Source organism: Henckelia pumila, chromosome 1, assembly GCF_033568475.1.
Source record: "Henckelia pumila isolate YLH828 chromosome 1, ASM3356847v2, whole genome shotgun sequence".
Taxonomy (NCBI): domain Eukaryota; kingdom Viridiplantae; phylum Streptophyta; class Magnoliopsida; order Lamiales; family Gesneriaceae; genus Henckelia; species Henckelia pumila.
In genome coordinates, this window is record NC_133120.1 from 107,453,098 (window position 1) to 107,476,797 (window position 23,700).

At 37.8% G+C, this 23,700-nt stretch overlaps 1 non-coding gene and 1 pseudogene across 1 annotated transcript; one reads left to right on the plus strand and one right to left on the minus strand.

Moving 5' to 3' along the window:
• Positions 1-2,910: 2,910 nt before the first annotated feature.
• Positions 2,911-3,017, minus strand: LOC140876997 (small nucleolar RNA R71). The gene has a single exon (XR_012149219.1). It is a non-coding gene; the product is annotated as a small nucleolar RNA R71 (small nucleolar RNA).
• A 6-nt stretch (positions 3,018-3,023) lies between these two features.
• The window catches only part of LOC140871870 (uncharacterized), a 33,870-nt pseudogene continuing 13,193 nt past the window's right edge, over positions 3,024-23,700 (plus strand).

Here is a 23,700-nt window from a genome sequence, read left to right on the forward strand (position 1 = left end):
TGAATATTCTACTTTGTATGTATTCAATTTTCTGAAACTCGGGATTTGTTAGGGCATCACGTTCAGATGTAGATGTTGATATAAAACCTTGCTTCTTTTCATCACGATCTAGGAAACCAAGACATGTGATGGCAGATACATTAAATCAAATTTTAATTTATCAAATCTCACGGCCACGGTCCGGATCCGGTCCGGGTCCGTCGGGTCCGAGTTGGCATTTAGCCAACCCTTAACCGGACCGGCTATGGCCGGTTTCGATCCGGGTCCGGATCCGGGTCCGATTAAAATTTGTAATTATTTATATGTTAAAAGTTGTGTTTTAAAATTAAAGTTTCATTAAAATTATTAATTTGTATTATTTTAGTGTTATATGTTTATATTTAAATGTTTTACTAAAAATGTTGTATTTTACGGTTTGCGCAGGTTTGGTAAAAATAAAATTACTCAAGCTACTGAGGTCATATTGGAGTAATCTTAAATCCTGTAGAATCACAAAAGAGACATCTTCAACTTTTTAGAAGACAAGAAATTCCAAAAACATCATTAAGATTATCAAAATAATCAAACCTCAAAATGGAGACATATTTACTTTCACTATGACCAGCTTGGAGTAAAAATATCATAATTATTTCACCTTTTATCCAAAAGAGGTGAATTATATTTCCAAACACATCTACACAAAATTTTCTACGTGTTCTATGTTGAATGAAAAGGCTGAATCGGTGGTCTAAGGCATCAAACATGTCAATTAAAGTTGGGTCATAGTATTGATATTCAAGGAGACAAGCATCCACCAACTTTACTATTCAATATTTAATGAGTCTTGGACTCTTTCTCTCATTTGACCTATAAATTGATGTGTTGTATAAGTTTTGAAGTGTGCAATAGTGTAGAGAAATTCCTCATTTGTAAAATAAATATTGTGTGTGTGAGAATAAAAGTTTGAGTGTGCAAGTTTCTCAAGTTCAAGTATGAAATTTCTTTTATCCTTATTCTTGAGTTTCATGTTCATGGCAAGCTAAATCTTTTTATGTCAAGGTGAAAATATTTCATTGTTGGTCAAGTAAGATTGTTTATATTTTGTATATTCTTTTTTTTTCTATTTTTTTATTTTGTTTTACTAATTGATCTTTATTTGTAGGTATAATTTGGATGATTTATTGTTATCTATTTACATCAAATACTTGGTACCTTGAATGTGGTTACCTTGATTTGTTGTCTAATATGATACAATAAATACTACAATAATTATATACTATAAATATATGTATCAATTTATAATAAAGTCATATATATTATTTAGACAATAGCGTGGCTCTGCCGGTTGTTCTAAATAATATATTGTGATTTGATCTAAAATTTACTTTCTCGCATCTAACATTTACTTTTTCGCAACTAACATTTATTTTCTCGCATCTAACATTTACTTTTCCGCAACTAACATAAAACAAAAGTCATATATTTTATTTAGACGATAGCGTGGCTCTGCCGGTTGTTCTAAATGAAATATGGTGATTTGATCTAACATTTACTTTATGTCAATTTATATTTATGCACTTATATATATATTATGGGTACCATATATTAAATATCGGTTAATCTGATATTAATATAGTGGGAACTATATTATATGATACATTTGTATAAATATTTAATTGTTCTTTTATGTTTATATTTATGGAGTTTTGCTATCCTGCCCACCCACTGTGCCCACATAATGTGCCCACCATGAGGTGACACTCAACTATTGGACGCACAATTCATCACATCCAATAGTTGAGTGCCACCTCATGATGGGCACATTAGGTGGGCACAAGAAGTGGGCAGGATAGCAAAATTGTATATTTATGCATTTATATATATATTATGGGTACCATGTATTAAATATCTGTTAATCTGATATTAATATAGTGGGAACTATATTATATGATACATTTGTATAAATATTTAATTGTTCTTTTATGTTTATATTTATGCATTTTTATATATATATATATTATGGGTACCATGTATTAAACATCGGTTAATCTGATATTAATATAGTGGGAACTATATTATATGATATATTTGTATAAATATTTAATTTTTATTATATGTTTATTCTTATTTTAGTTTCTTTTATTTATTTTTGTTAAGCAATCTTAAATAAACCAGCAATGAATCTTTGAAGCCTTGACAATTTTATAATTTTTATTTGAAGTTTTATAATAATATTTCCATCTATAATATATCATTGCTAAAATTAAACTTACAACATCCTCTTCATGGATCGATCTCGTACTCACGAGTATATTACTTGCAGACAACCTACACTTGGGTGAATTACAATTTAAGTTGTAGCAAGTTTTTGGCGCCGTTGCCGGGGAGGTATAAATTAAGTTTACTTTTTGTTATTTATGTTATTTATGAGAATAGTATGTTGTTTTTAATTGTATAATTGTTTGGAGTCGTAAACAAAGTGGTAGACTTATTCGAGTATTTGAAAATATTTTAAACATGGAGGATAATTCTAATAATCAAGATGATAATAATAATAATCAAGAACATGAACAACCAAGAACACTTAGGCACCATATGAATCCAATAAGAACTAGTACACCATCTTGTTTAGTTTTTCCTCCTGATGCATCTAATTTCAATTTTAAACCTCAAATCATTCAACTTTTACCAAATTTTCATGGCCTAGATTCTGAAAATCCATATTTGCATTTAAGGGAATTTGAGGAGGTTTGCAACACTTATAATGATCAAAATTGTAGCATGGATATTGTTCGATTAAAGCTTTTTCCTTTTTTCTTAAAAGATAAAGCTAAAACATGGTTACAAAATTTGAGATCAAGTTCAATAACATCATGGGAAGAAATGCAACAATAATTTCTAAAAATGTTTTTTCCTTCCCATAGAACAAACTCTTTTAAAAGGCAAATTACAACTTTTTCTCAAAAACAAGGGGAAACATTTTATCAATGTTGGGATAGATATAAAGAGTTACTTAATACATGACCACATCATGATTTTGAAATATGGAGAATAGTTTCTCACTTTTATGAAGGTTTAATACCTAAAGATAGGCAAATGATAGAATTCATCTGTAATGGAACTTTTGAAGATAAAAACCCAAATGAAGCTATGAAATATTTAGAGTCATTAGCAGAAAATGCTCAAAATTGGGATAATATAGGCTCAATTGAACCACCAAGTAAAATCAATAATTCAACAAATGGGGTTGGTATTTATCATCTTAAAGATGATGTAGATATTCAAGCTAAACTTGCATCTTTAGCAAGAAAATCGAGTCATTAGAAATTAAAAAGAGTGATCAATTAAAAAATGTTCAAGAAATTGTTTGTCATATCTGTGATACACATGATCATCTTACAAAAAATTGTCCAACTTTGCCTTCATTTAAAGAATGTCTCCATGAACAAGCCAATTATGTTAACAATTTTAAAAAAACCAACATTTGATCCTTTTTCTCAAACATATAATCCTGGTTGGAGAAATCATCCTAATTTTAGTTGGAGGAACGATAATAATGCACAACTTTCACAACAACCTTTTCAAAATAACCAAAATCATCAAGGTTATGCTCCTTATATTCCACCTCCAAGAAAACATTTTGAAGATGAAATTCATGCATACATTCAACATCAAGAGTCTATCAATATTCAAAACATTCAATCTATGAATGATTTGAAATAAACTCTTGAAAAATTTGCATCTGCACTTAATATTCATGAAAAAGGTAAATTTTCATCTCAACCACAACCTAATCCTAAAAATCAAAATCAAGAGAAATTTGATCAAGTAAAATCTTTTATTACTCTTAGAAATGGTAAATAGTTAATGATGAAAACAAAGATCATTTAAACTCAAAGAGTAAGGATGAAAATCTTGATACTTTCGAGAAAAATGATACTTTGAGTCCTAAGATTAAGAAAGTTGATGATAAATTATCTGAAATACTATGTGAGTCAAATAAACCTATTTCGTTTCCTCGTGCATTAGTTAATAATAAAAAACAAAAAAATGATTCTGATATTTATGAAGTTTTTAAACAAGTAAAAATAAATATTCCACTACTAGATGCTATTAAACAAGTACCTTCTTATGCAAAGTTTTTAAAAGATTTATGTACCGTGAAAAGACAATTGCATGTAAAGAAGAAAGCATTCTTAACTGAACAAGTAAGTTCTATTATTCAAAATAATTCTACTTTGAAATATAAAAACCATGGTTGTCCAACAATTTCATGTATTATTGGAAAAAAATAAAATTAAAAAAGCTTTGTTAGATTTGGGAGCAAGTGTGAATTTACTTCCTTATTCAGTTTATGAAAAACTTAAGTTGAGAGATTTAAAACCTACATCTGTCACTCTTTTACTAGCCGATAGATCAATCAAAATACCTAGAGGTATCGTAGAAGATGTATTAGTTCAAGTCGATAAATTCATATATCCTGTTGATTTTATTGTCTTGGATACACAGCCAATTGAAGTGCATAATGAAATTCCAATAATATTAGGACGTCCATTTCTAGCAACTTCAAGCTTTAATAAATTGTCGAAATGGAATAATGAAATTATCTTTTGGAAATATGACTTTAGAACTTAATGTGTTCAATTTATGTAAACAACCAATTATTAATGAAGATGAAGATGATAATGCAATAGAAACAATCGTGGAAGAAAATATGCACCAAGAAAACTTAAATTAACAATCTGAAGTTTGTTCAGTGGAAAGTTTTGATTCAAAAAATGTTTTTAAATCAAATTTAATTGATGAAATTAATGAACTTGAAGAAGTAAAAGAAAATGATCATCCAAAACTTGAATTAAAACCTTTACCAATAGAACTAAAATATGATTTTCTTGATGAAAATCAAACATATCCTATTGTAATATCTTCTACCCTCTTACCAAAACAAGAAGAAGATTTAATAATATTACTTAAAAAACACAAAAATGCAATTGGATGGACTTTGCAAGATATAAAAGGTATAAATCCTTTAATATGCACACATAAAATTCACTTGGAAGAAAATGCTAAAACATATCAACAATGTAACGTCCCAATTTCTCAACCGAAACGCTACTCAAACATACTTACATAAAGATTTGGTAAAAATAAAAACTTTGCGGAAGCATCATATTCTTTATTAAAAGAGCGTATAAAATGTGCACCAATAAAAAAAATATCTAAAATTATTTTCCAAGCATGGTCATCAACTTAAAAATTTAAAACTTGTTTTCCTCTCAACCAATAATAATATTTAAAACATCCTCCAATCTAAAGCATTCACACTCATGCATTGCCCGTTGGACCGACCCCTGCCTCTTCTTCATGTCCGCCCACATAATCATCAATAAAAGCATCCACATCATCATTACCTGCACCATTCAAGTATAGTGAGTCGAAAGACTCAACAAGAGCATGCAGAAAAAGATTTTCTATCTTTAAAAGGAAACATTAACTTAAACTCCCATGCAATAAACATAACTTTAATATAGCCATATCATAAAAATATTTGGGGAGATGAAGTATGAGTAGTGTGGTAATCGTCATAACGAGCCATTCATAGTTTCCTGTTGATCAGACAAGCATATGGCATTAAGCCCGTAAACTTTCATTCTTTGGATAGCCGCTTCGGAGCTCAACCCGAAGTGCATACCCCGTACAACCATCCCGTGAGCCATGTTTGGATAGCCGTTTCGGAGCTCATCCCGAAGTGCATACCCCATATAATCACCACAAGATGCATAAATCATCAAAATATTTTCCATGCATCATATCATTCATATTATCATGTCATTTCATAAATCTAGTACATGCTCATAAAGTTTCTCGTGATGCTACATGCTTAAAATCCGTAAAAACATTTCATGAGAAATTAACTTTCATGAGAAAATCACATAATCATGCAATACATAACTTGACTGATCCACGCGAGGCATTCCATCCTTTTCGGACCTTGAAAACTTTAAAATTCTTCATGAACATTCTTAAAAATAATTAAAAACATCAAAGTATCAAAATCATGATTTTTAGGACTCAAAAACTTATAAAATGGGGTGGGAAAATCGAGCCTGAGGCGAGGTCGCGCGCTCAACCAGCGCGAGCGCGCCGTCTGCTCGCAAAGTAAGCGCGGGCGCGCTGTTACGTACATTAGTTGATACTTCAAGGGGGCTTTACCTGGAATGAAAGAACATGGGCGTGCCGTCCGATCGCAAAGTAGGCACGGGCGCGCTGCGTAACAGCGCGGGCGCGCCGTCGCATCTCCCTTTTCCGAAAACTTATTTTTTCTGCATTTTCTCAAAACCCACAATGCTTTGGGACGATTTTTCCATCAAAATATCATTCTACAACATCATGAACTCAAAATAAATTATACCAATGCATCAAACATTTCAAAGATTTTGAATCAAAACCTTCAAAACTACTTTTACCCAAAAATCTGATTTATTGCCTTCAAATCTTTCAAAACTCGATAAACATGAACCGAACACCTCAGGAATGCTTCACGTATCACAATCAAGCAACATACTCATAGAATTTTTTCAATAAAACGTTCATGGATCATCAATCAAACACCTATGGTTTTACCTTAAAAATAACTATATTCTTGAATGGGTTTAAAAAAATAGTAAAAACTTGCCTGGATTGATTCGATTGGAAATAACCTGAGCGGTAGGACGATCTAGCCTCGAGCCTCTGAAGAATCCTAGCCTTGATGCAGCGTTTGAGAGGGATTTTGAGGAAGAAAAGTGAGCGTTCAAATGAGAGTTCAGAATAAAATTTCTGAACGCTTTTCTTTTGTGACTAATGGGCTCCAACACGGCCCATTAGTTATATTTAAAAATCCTTTAAAATTTTACTGCCCCACTCAATAAAATACACTGCATCCCTTTAAACTTAATTTAACATATTTTTCTTAACTCGATTCAAGGCTAGACTCGTACCTACGACCCAAAATTAATACCAATCTGAAAACTTTACAAAAAAAAAAAAAAAACATAGCAGTCACATCATTCCAGGCATCCAATAATTCACATAATTCCACATAACAATTAAATATTCTAAATAACATGCATTAAATCATATAATTAAATCAATTAATCGTGATTAAGCTAGTGGACTTTTTGGATCTTACAACTCTACCCTCCTTAAAAGAATTTCGTCCTCGAAATTCAACTTACCAAATAGTTCAGGATAGCGTGCTCGCATATCTTGTTCTGTTTCCCAAGTAGCTTCTTCAACCAACTGGTTGCTCCATAATACTTTCACCATTGGAATCTCTCTATTTCTCAACCTACGAACTTGTCTGTCCAAGATTTGAATAGGCATCCCCTCGTAGGACAAGTCTGGCGTCCATTTCACTGGATCATGGCGGATAACTTGAGAAGGATTTGCCACATACTTCCTCAGCATAGAGATATGGAAGACATTGTGGACACCCCCCAAGTTTGGCGGTAGTGCCACTCGGTACGCTCGAGCCCCAACTTTTTCTAGGATCTCGAAAGGTCCTATATATCTTGGACTCAATTTACCTTTCTTTCCAAATCTCATAACACCTTTCCAAGGTGACACCTTTAGAAATATATGGTCACCTAATACAAACTCCAAATCTCTACGTCGCTGGTCGGCATAACTTTTCTGTCGACTTTGAGCTGTCAGCATTCTGTCTCTGATTTTGGCTATCACATCTACTGTTTGGGTCACTATATCCGGCCCCAAAAAAGCTCTCTCTCCAACTTCATCCCAATGTAGGGGAGTTCTACATCTTCTTTTATACAACGCCTCATAAGGAGCCATACCAATAGTTGTTTGATAACTATTGTTGTAAGTAAACTCCACAAAAGGCAATTTCGATTCCCAATTTCCTCCAAAGTCGATCATACAAGCTCTCAACATGTCTTCGAGTATTTGGATCACTCGTTCTGACTGACCATCTGTCTGAGGGTGGAAAGCTGTACTGAAAGCTAGCTTTGTTCCCAATCCTCTATGTAAACTTCCCCAAAAGTTCGAAGTGAACTTAGGATCCCTGTCAGATACTATCCTCGCTGGAACTCCATGAAATCTGACAATTTCTCGAATGTACAGCTCTGCATACTGATTCATCGAGAATTTATTCCTGACTGGAATAAAATGAGCTGACTTAGTTAGCCTGTCAACTATCACCCAAATCGAGTTCATCCTTCGCGGTGAGACTGGCAATCCTACTACGAAATTCATAGTGACATCTTCCCACTTCCATGTGGGTATTGACAAGGATTTTAGGAGTCCCGCTGGCCTTTGATGCTCAATTTTTACCTGTTGACAAGTCAAACATTCACTCACAAATTCTACGATATCCTTCTTTATACCTGGCCACCAATACAAGGATTGCAGATCCTTATACATTTTCGTACTTCCTGGATGAATGGAATATGGAACAGTATGAGCTTCAGTCATTACTTCCACTCTCAATGAGTCTACTGCTGGCACCCACATTCTACCTCGGTGATGAACAATTCCATATTTGACAGTGTACAATGTACCACCCTTGGCTTCATCTCTGTTCCTCCACAACGTCAACTGTTCATCAGAAGCTTGGCCTACTCTGATTCTCTCAAGCAAACTAGGTACTACTGTTAAGGCTGCTAGAGTGCATACCTCCATTGGTTCAAATACCTCCAAACTCATATGTGCAAATTCAGCAATCAACTCCTGCTGCACTGTCAATTGGTTCAATGTTGCAGACTTGCGACTCAAGGCATCTGCTAAAACATTACCCTTACCAGGATGGTAGCTAATGTCACAGTCATAGTCCTTCACTAATTCCAGCCATCGCCTCTGCCTCATATTCAACTTCTTCTAAGTGAAGAAATATTTTAGGCTTTTGTGATCAGTGAAAATCTGACACCTTTCGCCGTACGAGTAGTGTCTCCATAGCTTCAAAGCAAAAACAACTGCCGCCAACTCAAGATCATGAGTCGGGTAATTCCTCTCATGGACCTTCAGCTGTCGAGATGCATACGCTATTACTTTATCATCCTGCATCAACACAGCTCCTAATCCACTCTTAGAAGCATCGGTATAAACCACAAAGCGACCCGTGCCTTCGGGAATTGCTAGCACTGGCGCTGAAATCAGTCTTTCCTTCAATTATGTAAAGCTCTTCTCACATTGTCCTGACCACACAAACTTCACACCTTTTCGAGTTAAGGAAGTTAGTGGTAGGGCTATCTTGGAGAAGTCTTGAATAAATCTCCTGTAGTAGCCTGCTAAACCCAAAAAACTTCGTATTTCTGTAGCATTCTTTGGGAAAGCCCAATTACGAACCGCTTCCACCTTCGACGGATCCACCTCAATCCCCTTAGCTGAAACTATATGACCCAAAAATGAAATCTTCTCCAGCCAGAATTCACACTTACTGTACTTAGCATACAATTGCTTTTCTTTCAAAATTTGCAACACCGTAGCCAAGTGCTGACGATGCTCCTCCCTACTGCGAGAATATATCAATATGTCATCTATGAAGACTATGACAAACTGATCCAAGAAAGGTTGAAACACCCTGTTCATCAAATCCATGAACACAGCTGGTGCATTGGTCAACCCAAACGGCATTACCAAGAACTCATAGTGGCCATAGCGAGTCCTGAATGCTGTCTTCTGCACATCTGCATCCTTTACCTTCAGCTGATGATAACCTGATCACAGATCAATTTTTGAGAATACTTCTGCCCCTTGCAATTGGTCGAACAAGTCGTCTATTCTGGGCAAAGGATATCTGTTCTTCACTGTAACATGGTTCAGTTCTCTGTAGTCAATGCACAATCTCATTGACCCATCTTTCTTCTTGACGAACAACACCGGTGTACCCCAAGGCGATACACTCGGTCTGATGAACACCTTATCCAGTAATTCCTGCAACTGATCCTTCAATTCTTTCATCTCGGTCGGTGCCAATCTGTACGGTGCCTTAGAAGCTGGCTTAGTTTCAGGCAACAATTCTATCCCAAATTCGACTTCCCTGACTGGAGGCAATCCCGCAACATCATCGGGAAAAACTTCTGGAAAGTCCTTCACTACTTCCACCTCCACAAGTTTCGGTCACTGACCGGTTATTTCAGTATGAATAAATTCTACTGGCAAGCGAACCAGGTCAAATTATAATAAAGTGGACAAAGGTCCAGATGTCGAACCCACAGGGACTGTAAAAATATGATTACCAAAATCTATTTATTTCTACTTAATCTAGAATAATGAAAAAAAATGATTTCAGATTTTAAACTAATGAATAAAATTGCAAATAAAATTAAATTAAATAAAAACGCAGCAGAAAAATTTGGATTACTTAAAATTTGGAAAAAGTTCGATCAAGGACACACGTAGGTACCAGACAATTCATGCAACAAGTAATCGATCTAAGATATCAGACTTAATCTTAATTTACGGGAATTTTCCTACTTTATTCGAAGGTCTATTTCTAGAACAATCAAACCTATTCAAATATTTATGAACTAATCTTTCGTAATTCTAATCAAATTTGAATGCATAAATCACCGTGAAAATTCAGTAGACACCTAAACCGCATAATGAAACCGAATTCTATTTCTAGTCAGCTTTACACTATGTTGAAAATCAAAGTGATCGAATTCGAGACCTCCTCTGTCGACTTAGACTCGATTAACAAGCAAACAAATAACTGGCCAAGAAATTTGTAAGACGAAGATAAATTTGATAATCAATAAAATCAATTAAGTCTAAAAATCTCAAATAAACAAATCAAGTTTTTACATAAACTGTCTGGCCCAATCTCGTGGCCTTGATCGAAGAAACGAAACTACTCACTAACAAACATGATTCAATAAATCAAGTTTAAAAACATAAAATAAAATACTAGAATAGAAGAAATTCTGAAAAAATTTTCTCCACAGCCGCCGTAAGCTTTGCCCGTACTCCAAAAAAATCAAAAGTCCTTGAAAAGAGCATAAAAATTCTATTTATACGGCCGCGCCAATTGGAGTCCTTTTCAAACTTAAAAAAAACTCGAAATTAGGTTATGCGGACACGCGCGCGCGCCTAGGAAGTCTCGCGCGCGCGCAACGTAAACAAACAGTGCATCCTCGATTGTCTTGCGCGCGTGCGCGAGAGAGCTCGTGCGCGCGCGGCTTCTCTGTAACTCTCTGGACATCTCTTCGGCGCGCGCGCGGGGCATGAGCTCGCCCGCGCGCGCCTCTTCTATTCATGCTCTGAATTTCTCTTCTGCGCACGCGCGCGCGCGCATCTTCTTGCTTGCCTCTGGATTTTCCTCCGGCGCACACACGAGAAAGGGTCTCGCGCGCGCGCGCGCTTTGGACGAACATAATTCCCATTTTTTGCTTAATTTCCTACAAAATTCAACCAGGTAAGTCTAATGCAAACACATAACAAAAGACACTAATAAAACTTACGAAATTAACCTAAATGCATGCAAACTAAATAAAAAATGCTATAAAATAATGCATACTAAACACTATCAACACCCCCAAACTTAAACCTTGCTCGCCCTCGAGCAAGATTAAACAACACACACACAAGAATCAAGAACTACTATGGAGCAATGGCCTCAGAAAAAAAAATTTTAAACAAAAATTCATATCCAATCCCATCAAACCTACTAACACGTAAATTTTATAAATAAACTAGTTCACCGCATAAACTTATAATCTCTTCAACTCATGTTCCAAAGTACCTTCATCCAAATTCAATCCATACATTCCTAAATCATGAGGACTTCTTAAAGGTAAACATGAGATCAAACAGATGAAATAAACACACTCATAAGCAATTTAATACCAAGAAAAATAGTGCATGTGTGTTTTGATCACAAATTCATATTTATCAACAGTGTCTGTCAACGGTCCATATGCTAAATTCTCACAACTCTTCTCCACTAGTATATTGGGCAACTGTGACTCGGTCAAGAGGACTTAATAAGCTTGTAACGTTAGGCCTGGCTTATGGCTACAAATGAAGGACAACAGTTCAAAGCAAGGAGTAAATTATGACTACACCATTTTTATTCACCTCCTTTTTCTTGTTTCATTTTAAATCACCTCATTAAACCATTGATTCACATATTTTCCGATTTCTCTTTTCCACCCATTCTATCAATTCTCTTCTTTTTTCTCTTTTTCACAACTACACATATTTTTTTTTCACACTACTCCACTCTTTAAATTCAAACACAGAAGGACATATCATTTACACATGCAATTTATTCCTTTTAAGGTGGGAATTAGTGTTTAAACTAGTAGTTGGTAGTGAATGTAGGTCCATGAAAAGATGACGAATGGGGTCTACCACACGTGTTCACGCATGCCATTCGATTTCATTAAAGCTTAAATAAGGTACTAGGGATAGAATGTATCAATGGGTAGCTTGAAAGGCTCAATAGATTCACAGAAAAATTGCCTAAATCATCCCTAATCACAGTTTTTGCCCGTATTGCGCCTCGAAGAGAGTTCGAACTAGTTCTAGACACGTTTCAATTCACCATCAACTCATACAAATTCAATCAGTGCAGAAACAACCAATCATCAACAGTAAACGATGATTATTGACAAATTCAGAAAATGTACCTCACATACTCATATAAGTGTAGTCTCAAAGGGGCAACTAGAGATAATGAATTCAAAGAAAATTAGGTCCAATATTCACAACGACGCCTCAATCATCTCTATGTTTGCATTTTTCAAACTCAGATTCTAGCACAAGTCACCGAGTATATTAGAGATCATTCATCTAATTGGTTTCACCAGTTCAAATTGGTCAGACAGGCAGACGGTCATGGATTATAGTTTTCAAAACAGACAAACAGTGTCATCATTGGCCATGCTATCCAATTCTTTCTTGACTCAACACACTAGCAACAAAATGATATGCTATGTACGAACTAGATGCAACTAACGAAACAAAATGAATGCAAACAGAATGAACACAACTCACGACAAAAAAAAATAATTAGACACCCCCCCAAACTTATCCAAAGCATTGTCCTCAATGCTTCAAAAATACAAAAACACAAAAACAACAAAGAAACTACGAACAACGGTAATGCAAAAAAGAACACAAAATGCAAAAACGTAAAAAGAGACTCCCCTGGTGACTAGTCGTCGTCTTTCTCATCGGGAATGGATGGATCCTGTGGGGCGACCGAAGCATACGGAGGTGGTACGGTGGACTGGAATGGGAATGGAGGTGGGTAATGCGGAGCCGCTCGAAAGCCCGATGTATCAAGTCCCAATTGCGTCGCCATGCTGCGCATAATGTCTTCCACATTATGTAGATGAGTGGAAGTAGCCTGAAAATAACTCATGGCATAGTGATCAAAAGCCGAGCTCTCGATGACCATGTCATGCGTGGTGCGGCGAGGAGGAGAGGCCTGAGGCGGTGGTCGACTGCTAGAAGAGCTCCCCACTTGAGGCTGACCACTACAAAATTCCAAATTGCGCTTCGCTTGCTTAGATGTAGCAAGCTTCTCGTCGATGGTCTTGAAAGGTGGGAGCCACTCTGTAACACCCGGTATTTTAAATACGTAAATCCGCATGCATAATTAGGGTATTTAATTATTTAAATTTGTGATTTATGGGTTAAATAATTATGTGAATTATTTGTGCATGATTTAATTTATTTTTAAGCATTTAACCCATAATTAGTGATTTTTATGATTTTTAGTATTTTAAGTATTTTATTGCGTAGACGGGACCGTGGACGGACGAGATGACAATTTTCTATCCAATTTATTTCATGAGCCTTTTAAAAGCCCAAAAATATTATTTTGAGTTTTATTTCCTAAAAAATTTTAGTATTTAATTTTATATAATTTTAGGAGTCCGTTTTTATTCAAAATAAGCCAAAATAATGACTTTTTATTATCTTTAAAATTTCCCTAAATTAATATTTCGGGATTTTTATATTTTTTTTTTAATTTTGTTATCAGATTTATTTTTTTAATTAGATTTTTAAGTTATATATTTTATATATTAAAATCCTTATTAATATATTTAATTTCCTAAAAACCTATTTTATTAAAAACTTAACCTAATCTACCCCAAACCCATCGACCCTAAGCCCCAGCCGACACCCCACTCTCCTCCATCACTCTCCATCGTTTCCAGCAGCCTTCAACTACTCCATAGCTCGGTTTTTGAAGGTCCAAGTCGGTTGTCGTCATCCCGTCGTCCCGGAATCGTCCCACACTCAATTTTTCTCTTCGTTTTCGGTGAAAGACATGATTTTCTTCCATTTTTTCGTACCTATCAGATATTATGTTGTGTGGATTGTGTATGCATCGAAAACTTTCAAGTTTTTCAGAAAAATGGTTCGGTTGTTTCGGTTTTATGCGCAAGGTTCCTTGTTTTCCTTTTTCATGTTCACGTTTTCGGTCCACCATGGCTGGTATGGCTGCTGGTCAGAGTCCTAGGTAGTGTGAGGAGGGTCTGGACCGAATGGCTCGAGTGGCTTGAGCCAAACGGCCCCAGGAAGTCTGCTGGTGCGGTTCGGCCTCCCTTGGTGCACAGTCTAGGGTTTTGGGAAATGGGCTTCGGGTTCGGTGGTCCAGGCTGCATGGGGCTGGGGGCTGGTGCAGGTTAGGTCCGCCCAGACTTGGGCTACGTCTGGGCAGCGGCGCTCCGGCCAAGGGTGGCCGGAGCAGGCCGGCAGCAGCCACGGAGGGGCTGCTGCTCTCGGCCGCAGCCGAGATGGGGTTAGGGCTACGGGTTCAAGGTTTTCCTATGGGCTTCTGGGTCGGGTCGGTGGTCCGGGTCAAGTTCATGGGTCATGGGTTAAGTTAGTGGGTCCGGGTCCGGGTTAAGTTAATTGGGCTCGGGTATTTTTAATTTTAAGTTAATTATTAAATTTAAGTGTTTTATTGGGTTAATTAGCTTAATTATATTTTTGGGCTTCACTTAAGTTTATTAATGGGCTTAATTAATTTAATTATGTTGATCCACTAATTTCTATGGGCTTTAGGGCCCATGAAAATTATTGGGCCAGTCTTTGGGCTTTTGGGCTCATTGGGTCAGAATGTTTTAATGGGCTTTAATTATTTAATTGGGCTTAGAATAATTTTTATTGGGCTTAAGTATGTTATTGGGCCAGTCTCAGTGTTAATGGGCCAGATTTAATAAATGGGTTTGGGTGTTAGGGCCAGCAGTACAGTACAATCCATGAGAAATTGCACGTGTCCTAAATATATATTTAATTATTTTTTTTATGCATTGTAGTTATTTTAATATTTATATGTTAGTATGAAATTAAATTAAATATATATGAAGGACACACATTTTAATTAAGTACATGCATTCATGAAATAATTTTATGTACGATTAAATGTTTAAGGTTGAGCAATAAGAAAATATTTTATGTTGGAAGTTGAAGTAGTGTGACAATTTGAGATTTGAGGGGGATTCGTCCCCATATGTGATCTATTGAAGGGCAGTTTACTGCCAATTTAAGAGGTGATTCGTCACCGCCACGTACGTTGGTTTTCACGCTGATCAGTATTTAATGTATGATTTAAGGTTACACTACGGATACAACCATGCGATGTTAGAAAATAATTTGCTCAACAATATTTATGTGTTATGTTATTTAAGATAATTTAAGTTATGATATGTTATGAAGTTTTTAAGCATGCACCTTCATGTATATGTTATGTATTAGTATTAAATTGATTTAAATTATTTTAAACCTTTGTTATGTTAGCATGTTGGGCCTCTAGGCTCACTACACTGGTATGGTGCAGGTGAGTACGTAGAGGAGGATGTAGCTCCTACCGACAACGAGGACATATGAGCGGACATGCAGTGACCCCGTGACCGTGATAGATGTCTGAGTCACATTGCATGTTTTGAATATTTTTAGCATGTTACATTTTTAAGTATTTTTTTCAGTGGTTGTGTTTTGGAATATTTTATTTAAATATTTTCAGTGCATGCAAACTTTAATCATTTTATTTATGCAGTATTTTAATTCAATATTTGACTCAGATATTTATTTTATTAAAGAATACATTTTTATTTAAGTTATTTATTTATTTATTTATTTTAAATCTTTTTATTCTGTGCATATATGTATGGGCATATATGTACATATTTTATTTAGTAAGTAATAAAAAAAAAAATTCCGCATATTTATTTATTAATTATAGAGTTAGGGTCGTTTCAGTTGGTATCAGAGCACGGTCCTTGGAGGGTTCATTACTGCTATGCGAGCTCAGAAATCCACGCTACCGGTCTGTAAGTTTTAAGTGTTTATAGCATGATTTAATTCTTTGGATTTAATTTAGCATTACTTTTAAACAACTTAGTTATGCATTGCGATTTACGTAAAGAAACATGGGGTGATGCAATATGCCTCGGAGACGAGTAGTCCTTAGGTGTGAAATTGGGTAAATTAAGATTTTGGTGCAGCTACTTGGAAATATTTTCTGCGTGCAGGGAGAATTCTAGTAGGAGGAAATTTCACGTATGCGTTGCTAGATTCGGGAGTTACGCATTCGTTTATCTCCCTGGAGTTTATCAGACGGATAGACATTAAGCCCGAGGTTGCTGAAATAGGGTATGATGTAACCATGCCGTCTGGACAGGTTCTTTCTACCACTAGTACCTGCAGAGGCTTGGAGATGGATTTACAGGGGCGCACTACCAGAGCAGATTTAGTGGTCTTACCGTTGACGGGATTCGATCTGATTTTGGGTATGGATTGGTTGTCAGTCAACGGAGTAGTGATTGATTTTCGGCAGAGAACAGTGGCAGTGAAACCGGAGGAGGGCGACCAATTTGTTTTCTATGCATCTCCGAGCAGTGAGATCTCGCCTGTGATTTCTTATACACGTGCGAGGAAGTTATTGAGACGTGGTTGCCAGGGGTTTCTCGCCAGTGTATTCACTTCATCAGAACCACCTAGCAGATCATTGTCAGATATAGAGGTGGTTTGTGACTTTTCAGATGTCTTTCCAGAGGACGTTGCAGGAATTCCACCAGCGAGAGAAGTGGAGTTTAGTATTGAGTTAATGCCCGACACTGTGCCTATTTCTAAGGCACCGTATCGACTTGCTCCTACTGAGATGAAAGAGTTGAAGGAGCAGATTCAGGAGTTATTAGAGAAAAGCTTTGTTCGTCCTAGCTTTTCTCCATGGGGAGCTCCGGTGTTATTTGTGAAGAAGAAGGATGGCAGTATGAGATTGTGCATCAATTATCGAGAGCTCAACAGGGTCACAGTGAAGAATAAGTACCCACTGCCGAGGATAGAGGATTTATTTGATCAGTTGCAGGGAGCTTCAGTGTTCTCCAAGATCGACCTGCGATCTGGTTACCATCAGCTGCGAGTTAGAGAGGCAGATGTGTCCAAGACTGCTTTCAGGACAAGTTATGGGCATTACGAGTTCTTAGTGATGCCATTTGGGATGACCAATGCTCCAGCGGTTTTCATGGATCTCATGAACTGAGTTTTTCAGCCGTATCTTGATCAGTTCATCATAGTCTTCATTGATGATATCTTGATCTACTCTAGGAGCATTGAGGAGCATAGACAGCATCTGCATACAGCCTTGCAGACTTTGAGGGAGCATCGTTTGTATGCCAAGTTCAGCAAGTGCGAGTTTTGGCTTGAGCAGGTGGCATTTCTTGGCCACATTATTTCGAGAGATGGGATTGCAGTGGATCAGTCTAAGGTTGAGGCAGTGCAGAACTGGGGCATTCCGAAGAATGCTTCAGAGATTCGCAGTTTCTTAGGTTTGGCAGGATACTATAGGAAGTTCATCAAGGGTTTTTCCTCTATTGCAGTACCCTTGACTTCCTTAACCAAGAAGAATGCGAAGTTTATCTGGAGTTCAGACTGTCAGAGGAGCTTCGATCAGCTGAAGGAAGCACTCACTACTGCACCGGTGTTAGCAGTGACAGTACCACACGAGGAGTTAGTGGTGTACACCGATGCGTCTAAGCTGGGTTTAGGCGCAGTACTTATGCAGTGTGGCAAGGTTATTGCGTATGCGTCGAGGCAGCTAAAGGTTCATGAGCAGAATTACCCGACGCATGACTTGGAGTTAGCAGCAGTGGTTTTCGCTTTGAAAATCTGGAGGCACTATCTGTATGGAGAAAAGTGCAAGATTTTCACAGACCACAAGAGTCTCAAGTACTTCTTCACACAGAAGGAGTTGAACATGAGACAGCGCCGATGGTTGGAGTTGGTGAAAGATTATGACTGTGACATTAGCTACCATCCGGGTAAAGCTAATGTAGTAGCAGATGCTTTGAGTCGGAAGTCGTCAGTGGTCTCATGTTTGACCGTACAGTTACCACTACAGAGCGAGATGCAGAGGTTTGACTTGGAGTGTTATCCGAGTGGTCATGCACCGAGCTTGTCAGTGTTGACGGTGCAGCCAGTTCTGCGAGATCGGATTAGAGATGGACAGTCTACTGATGAGGAGTTGCAGCGATGGAGACAGAGAGATGAGGCTAGGGGTAACCTCTTGTATACAGTGGTGGATGGTATAGTTCAGTACCGTGGTAGGATGTGGGTACCGAACGTCGATCAGTTGAGAGCTGAGATTTTAGCAGAGGCTCACACATCTCCGTACTCCATTCACCCTGGAAGTACGAAGATGTACAAAGATTTGCAGCTATTGTATTGGTGGACCGGGATGAAGAGTGACATCGGGAGAGTGGTGTCAGAGTGCTTGACTTGTCAGCAAGTCAAGGCAGAGCATCAGCGTCCAGCAGGACTTCTTAGACATCTTACTATTCCGGAATGGAAATGGGAGAATATTACGATGGACTTTGTGGTTGTCTTACCGAGGAGTGCCAGAGGTTGCACGGCGATTTGGGTGATTGTGGATAGACTCACCAAGTCAGCTCATTTCTTGCCGGTGAGGACTACTTATTCTTTGACACAGTATGCAGAGCTTTACATCAGAGAGATTGTTAAACTGCATGGCATACCAGTGTCTATTGTGTCAGACAGAGATCCGAGATTCACATCTGCGTTTTGGAAGAGTCTGCACACAGCATTGGGGACTAGGCTTTTGTTCAGCACAACATTCCATCCCCAGACAGATAGTCAGTCTGAGAGAGTGATCCAGGTTCTCGAGGATCTTCTGAGAGCTTGTGTCATTGATTTTCGGGGCTCTTGGGAGACTAGACTGCCATTAGTGGAGTTTACCTATAACAACAGTTTTCAGTCGTCTATAGGTATGGCTCCTTATGCAGCATTGTACGGGAGGAGATGCAGATCTCCTGTGCATTGGGATGAGGTTGGTGAGCGGATTTTACTGGGTCCTGAGATTGTGCAGCAGACAGCTGACATTGTGACTCAGATTCGAGATCGGATGAGGACTGCTCAGAGTCGTCAGAAGAGTTATGCAGATGCCAGACGACGAGATTTGGAGTTCGCTGTAGGTGATCACGTATTCCTGAAGGTGTCACCTATGAAGGGAGTAGAGAGGCAAGCTTAATCCGAGGTATATAGGGCCATTCTAGATCTTGGAGAGAGTTGGCACGTTGGCCTAACGTTTAGCTCTACCACCAGGGCTAGCGGCAGTGCACAACGTTTTCCATGTATCCATGCTTCGGAGATATGTCTCTAACCCGTCGCATGTGTTGGATTTCGAGCCCTTGCAGTTGCCACCAGATCTAGTGTATGAGGAGAGGCCAGTGCGGGTCTTGGCTAGGGAGGAGCGGAGGCTTAGGACGCGGGTCATACCGATGGTCAGAGTCCAGTGGCTGAATCACTCAGAGGAGGAAGCTACTTGGGAGACCGAGGCAGACATGAGGACTCGCTACCCGGAGTTGTTCGGGTAAGTACTTTAAATTTCGAGGACGAAATTCAATTTAAGGGGGGGAGAATTGTAACACCCGGTATTTTAAATACGTAAATTCGCATGCATAATTAGGGTATTTAATTATTTAAATTTGTGATTTATGGGTTAAATAATTATGTGAATTATTTGTGCATGATTTAATTTATTTTTAAGCATTTAACCCATAATTAGTGATTTTTATGATTTTTAATATTTTAAGTATTTTATCGCGTAGACGGGACCGTGGACGGACGAGATGACAATTTTCTATCCAATTTATTTCATGAGCCTTTTAAAAGCCCAAAAATATTATTTTGAGTTTTATTTCCTCAAAAATTTTAGTATTTAATTTTATATAATTTTAGGAGTCTGTTTTTATTCAAAATAAGCCAAAATAATGACTTTTTATTATCTTTAAAATTTCCCTAAATTAATATTTCGGGATTTTTATATATATTTTTTAATTTTGTTATCAGATTTCTTTTTTTAATTAGATTTTTAAGTTATATATTTTATATATTAAAATCCTTATTAATATATTTAATTTCCTAAAAACCTATTTTATTAAAAACTTAACCTAATCTACCCCAAACCCATCGACCCTAAGCCCCAGCCGACACCCCACTCTCCTCCATCACTCTCCATCGTTTCCAGCAGCCTCCAACTACTCCATAGCTCGGTTTTTGAAGGTCCAAGTCGGTTGTCGTCGTTCCGTCGTCCCGGAATCGTCCCACACTCAATTTTTCTCTTCGTTTTCGGTGAAAGGCATGATTTTCTTCCATTTTTTCGTACCTATCAGATATTATGTTGTGTGGATTGTGTATGCATCGAAAACTTTCAAGTTTTTCAGAAAAATGGTTCGGTTGTTTCGGTTTTATTGCCAAGGTTCCTTGTTTTCCTTTTTCATGTTCACGTTTTCGATCCACCATGGCTGGTATGGCTGCTGGTCAGATTCCTAGGTAGTGTGAGGAGGGTCTGGACCGAATGGCTCTAGTGGCTCGAGCCAAACGGCCCCAGGAAGTCTGCTGGTGCGGTTCGGCCTCCCTTGGTGCACAGTCTAGGGTTTCGGGAAATGGGCTTCGGGTTCGGTGGTCCAGGCTGCATGGGGCTGGGGGCTGGTGCAGGTTAGGTCCGCCCAGACGTGGGCTACGTCTGGGCGGCGGCGCTCCGGCCAAGGGTGGCCGGAGCAGGCCGGCAGCAGCCACGGAGGGGCTGCTGCTCTCGGCCGCAGCCGAGATGGGGTTAGGGCTACGGGTTCTAGGTTTTCCTATGGGCTTCCGGGTCGGGTCGGTGGTCCGGGTCAAGTTCATGGGTCATGGGTTAAGTTAGTGGGTCCGGGTCTGGGTTAAGTTAATTGGGCTCGGGTATTTTTAATTTTAAGTTAATTATTAAATTTAAGTGTTTTATTGGGTTAATTAGCTTAATTATATTTTTGGGCTTCACTTAAGTTTATTAATGGGCTTAATTAATTTAATTATGTTGATCCACTAATTTCTATGGGCTTTAGGGCCCATGGAAATTATTGGGCCAGTCTTTGGGCTTTTGGGCCCATTGGGTCAGAATGTTTTAATGGGCTTTAATTATTTAATTGGGCTTAGAATAATTTTTATTGGGCTTAAGTATGTTATTGGGCCAGTCTCAGTGTTAATGGGCCAGATTTAATAAATGGGTTTGGGTGTTAGGGTCAGCAGTACAGTACAATCCATGAGAAATTGCATGTGTCTTGAATATATATTTAATTATTTTTTTATGCATTGTAGTTATTTTAATATTTATATGTTAGTATGAAATTAAATTAAATATATATGAAGGACACACATTTTAATTAAGTACATGCATTCATGAAATAATTTTATGTACGATTAAATGTTTAAGGTTGAGCAATAAGAAAATATTTTATGTTGAAAGTTGAAGTAGTGTGACAATTTGAGATTTGAGGGGGATTCGTCCCCATATGTGATCTATTGAAGGGCAGTTTACTGCCAATTTAAGAGGTGATTCGTCACCTCCACGTACGTTGATTTCTACGCTGATCAGTATTTAATGTATGATTTAAGGTTACACTACGGATACAACTATGCGATGTTAGAAAATAATTTGCTCAACAATATTTATGTGTTATGTTATTTAAGATAATTAAGTTATGATATGTTATGAAGTTTTTAAGCATGCATCTTCATGTATATGTTATGTATTAGTATTAAATTGATTTAAATTATTTTAAACCCTTGTTATGTTAGCATGTTGGGCCTCTAGGCTCACTACACTGGTATGGTGCAGGTGAGTACGTAGAGGAGGATGTAACTCCTACCGGCGGCGAGGACATATGAGCGGACATACAGTGATCTCGTGACCGTGATAGATGTCTGACTCACATTGCATGTTTTGAATATTTTTAGCATGTTACATTTTTAAGTATTTTTTTTAGTGGTTGTGTTTTGGAATATTTTATTTAAATATTTTCAGTGCATGCAAACTTTAATCATTTTATTTATGCAGTATTTTAATTCAATATTTGACTCAGATATTTATTTTATTAAAGAATACATTTTTATTTAAGTTATTTATTTATTTATTTATTTTAAATCTTTTTATTCTTTGCATATATGTATGGACATATACATATTTTATTTAGTAAGTAATAAAAAAAAAATTCTGCATATTTATTTATTAATTATAGAGTTAGGGTCGTTTCACACTCCTCATCGGAACTAATCGGTACACCTGTCTAGCGACATAGGGCTGTGATGGTATGGGGAAAATAGAGACCCACCGTCGGATTCATCATCGAATACTGAATGGAATCGTGGACAAGGGTGCCCACATCAACCGGCCACCTCTTCGTGATAGCATAAACCAGTATAGCCCTATCGGCTTGCACGTCAATAGTATGGAGCACGGGTAGAAGTCGTCGGGCAATGAAAGCATACCACAACGCCGGCTCAAGTTTCAGAAATCTCTCCGGAAAATGAGTGACCCGGAGAGGATCGTGCCAATGAACTCCCGTGTAACACAACTCTCTCAACATCAAAGAATAATCCGGATTAGCCTTAAAACTCCTAAATTTACTGTCATCCACAACAGGAGTATCATAGAATCTATTCAATGTATCTGCATCATATGATACCAGTTTGTCTCTGACAAAAGCTTTCGAATCCTCTCGGGAAGGTGCATTAGCATAAAATTCCCGAACCACCGGAATAATGGCGGGTTCGGGCACTCGACAAAACACAGACCATTTCCTCTTAATAATCCCCAAGGCAACAAATTCATTACAATCCATAGTAATCCCACGCTCAGCAATAGGATTTCGATTTAGTCGAGCATGTTCGTACCTTTCTTGGGCTTCCCGAGAGACAAACTTGTTGGAGAATTCAACGGAGGACGAGGAGCTAGCGACGATAGGACCGGAAGAACGAAATATCTTGGCTGGCATGTTGGTGGTCGACCGGAATAGCGGCGGCAGGCGGTGGTGAACGGCGGCGATGCAAGGAGGAGTGCACAAATGGAGGATTCCGACAGAAATTGACGGACCCAAATGAAAGTGCGATGATGTACTCCATAAATCTGCAATTTAAGAGCAAGAATATCAAGAATCAATGGAAAAATTGGAGGCGAAAGATTTGGGAATTTAGGGTTTAGAGGTGAGAAGGAGAAAAGAAGGAGAAGAAAGTAAGAAAAAAAAAAAGAAAGAAAGGCCCGTTTTTTTTTTATTCCATCTGCGCCTCTCGCGCGCGCGCAAGACGGAAGCTCGCGCGCGCGCGGCTTTATTGCGGGCTCTGGATGCTTGACTTGCGCACGCGCACGCGTTTTCCTTTTGCCTCACTGGAGAGCAAGCCTGTGCGCGCGCGAGGAGGGACCCTCGCGCGGGC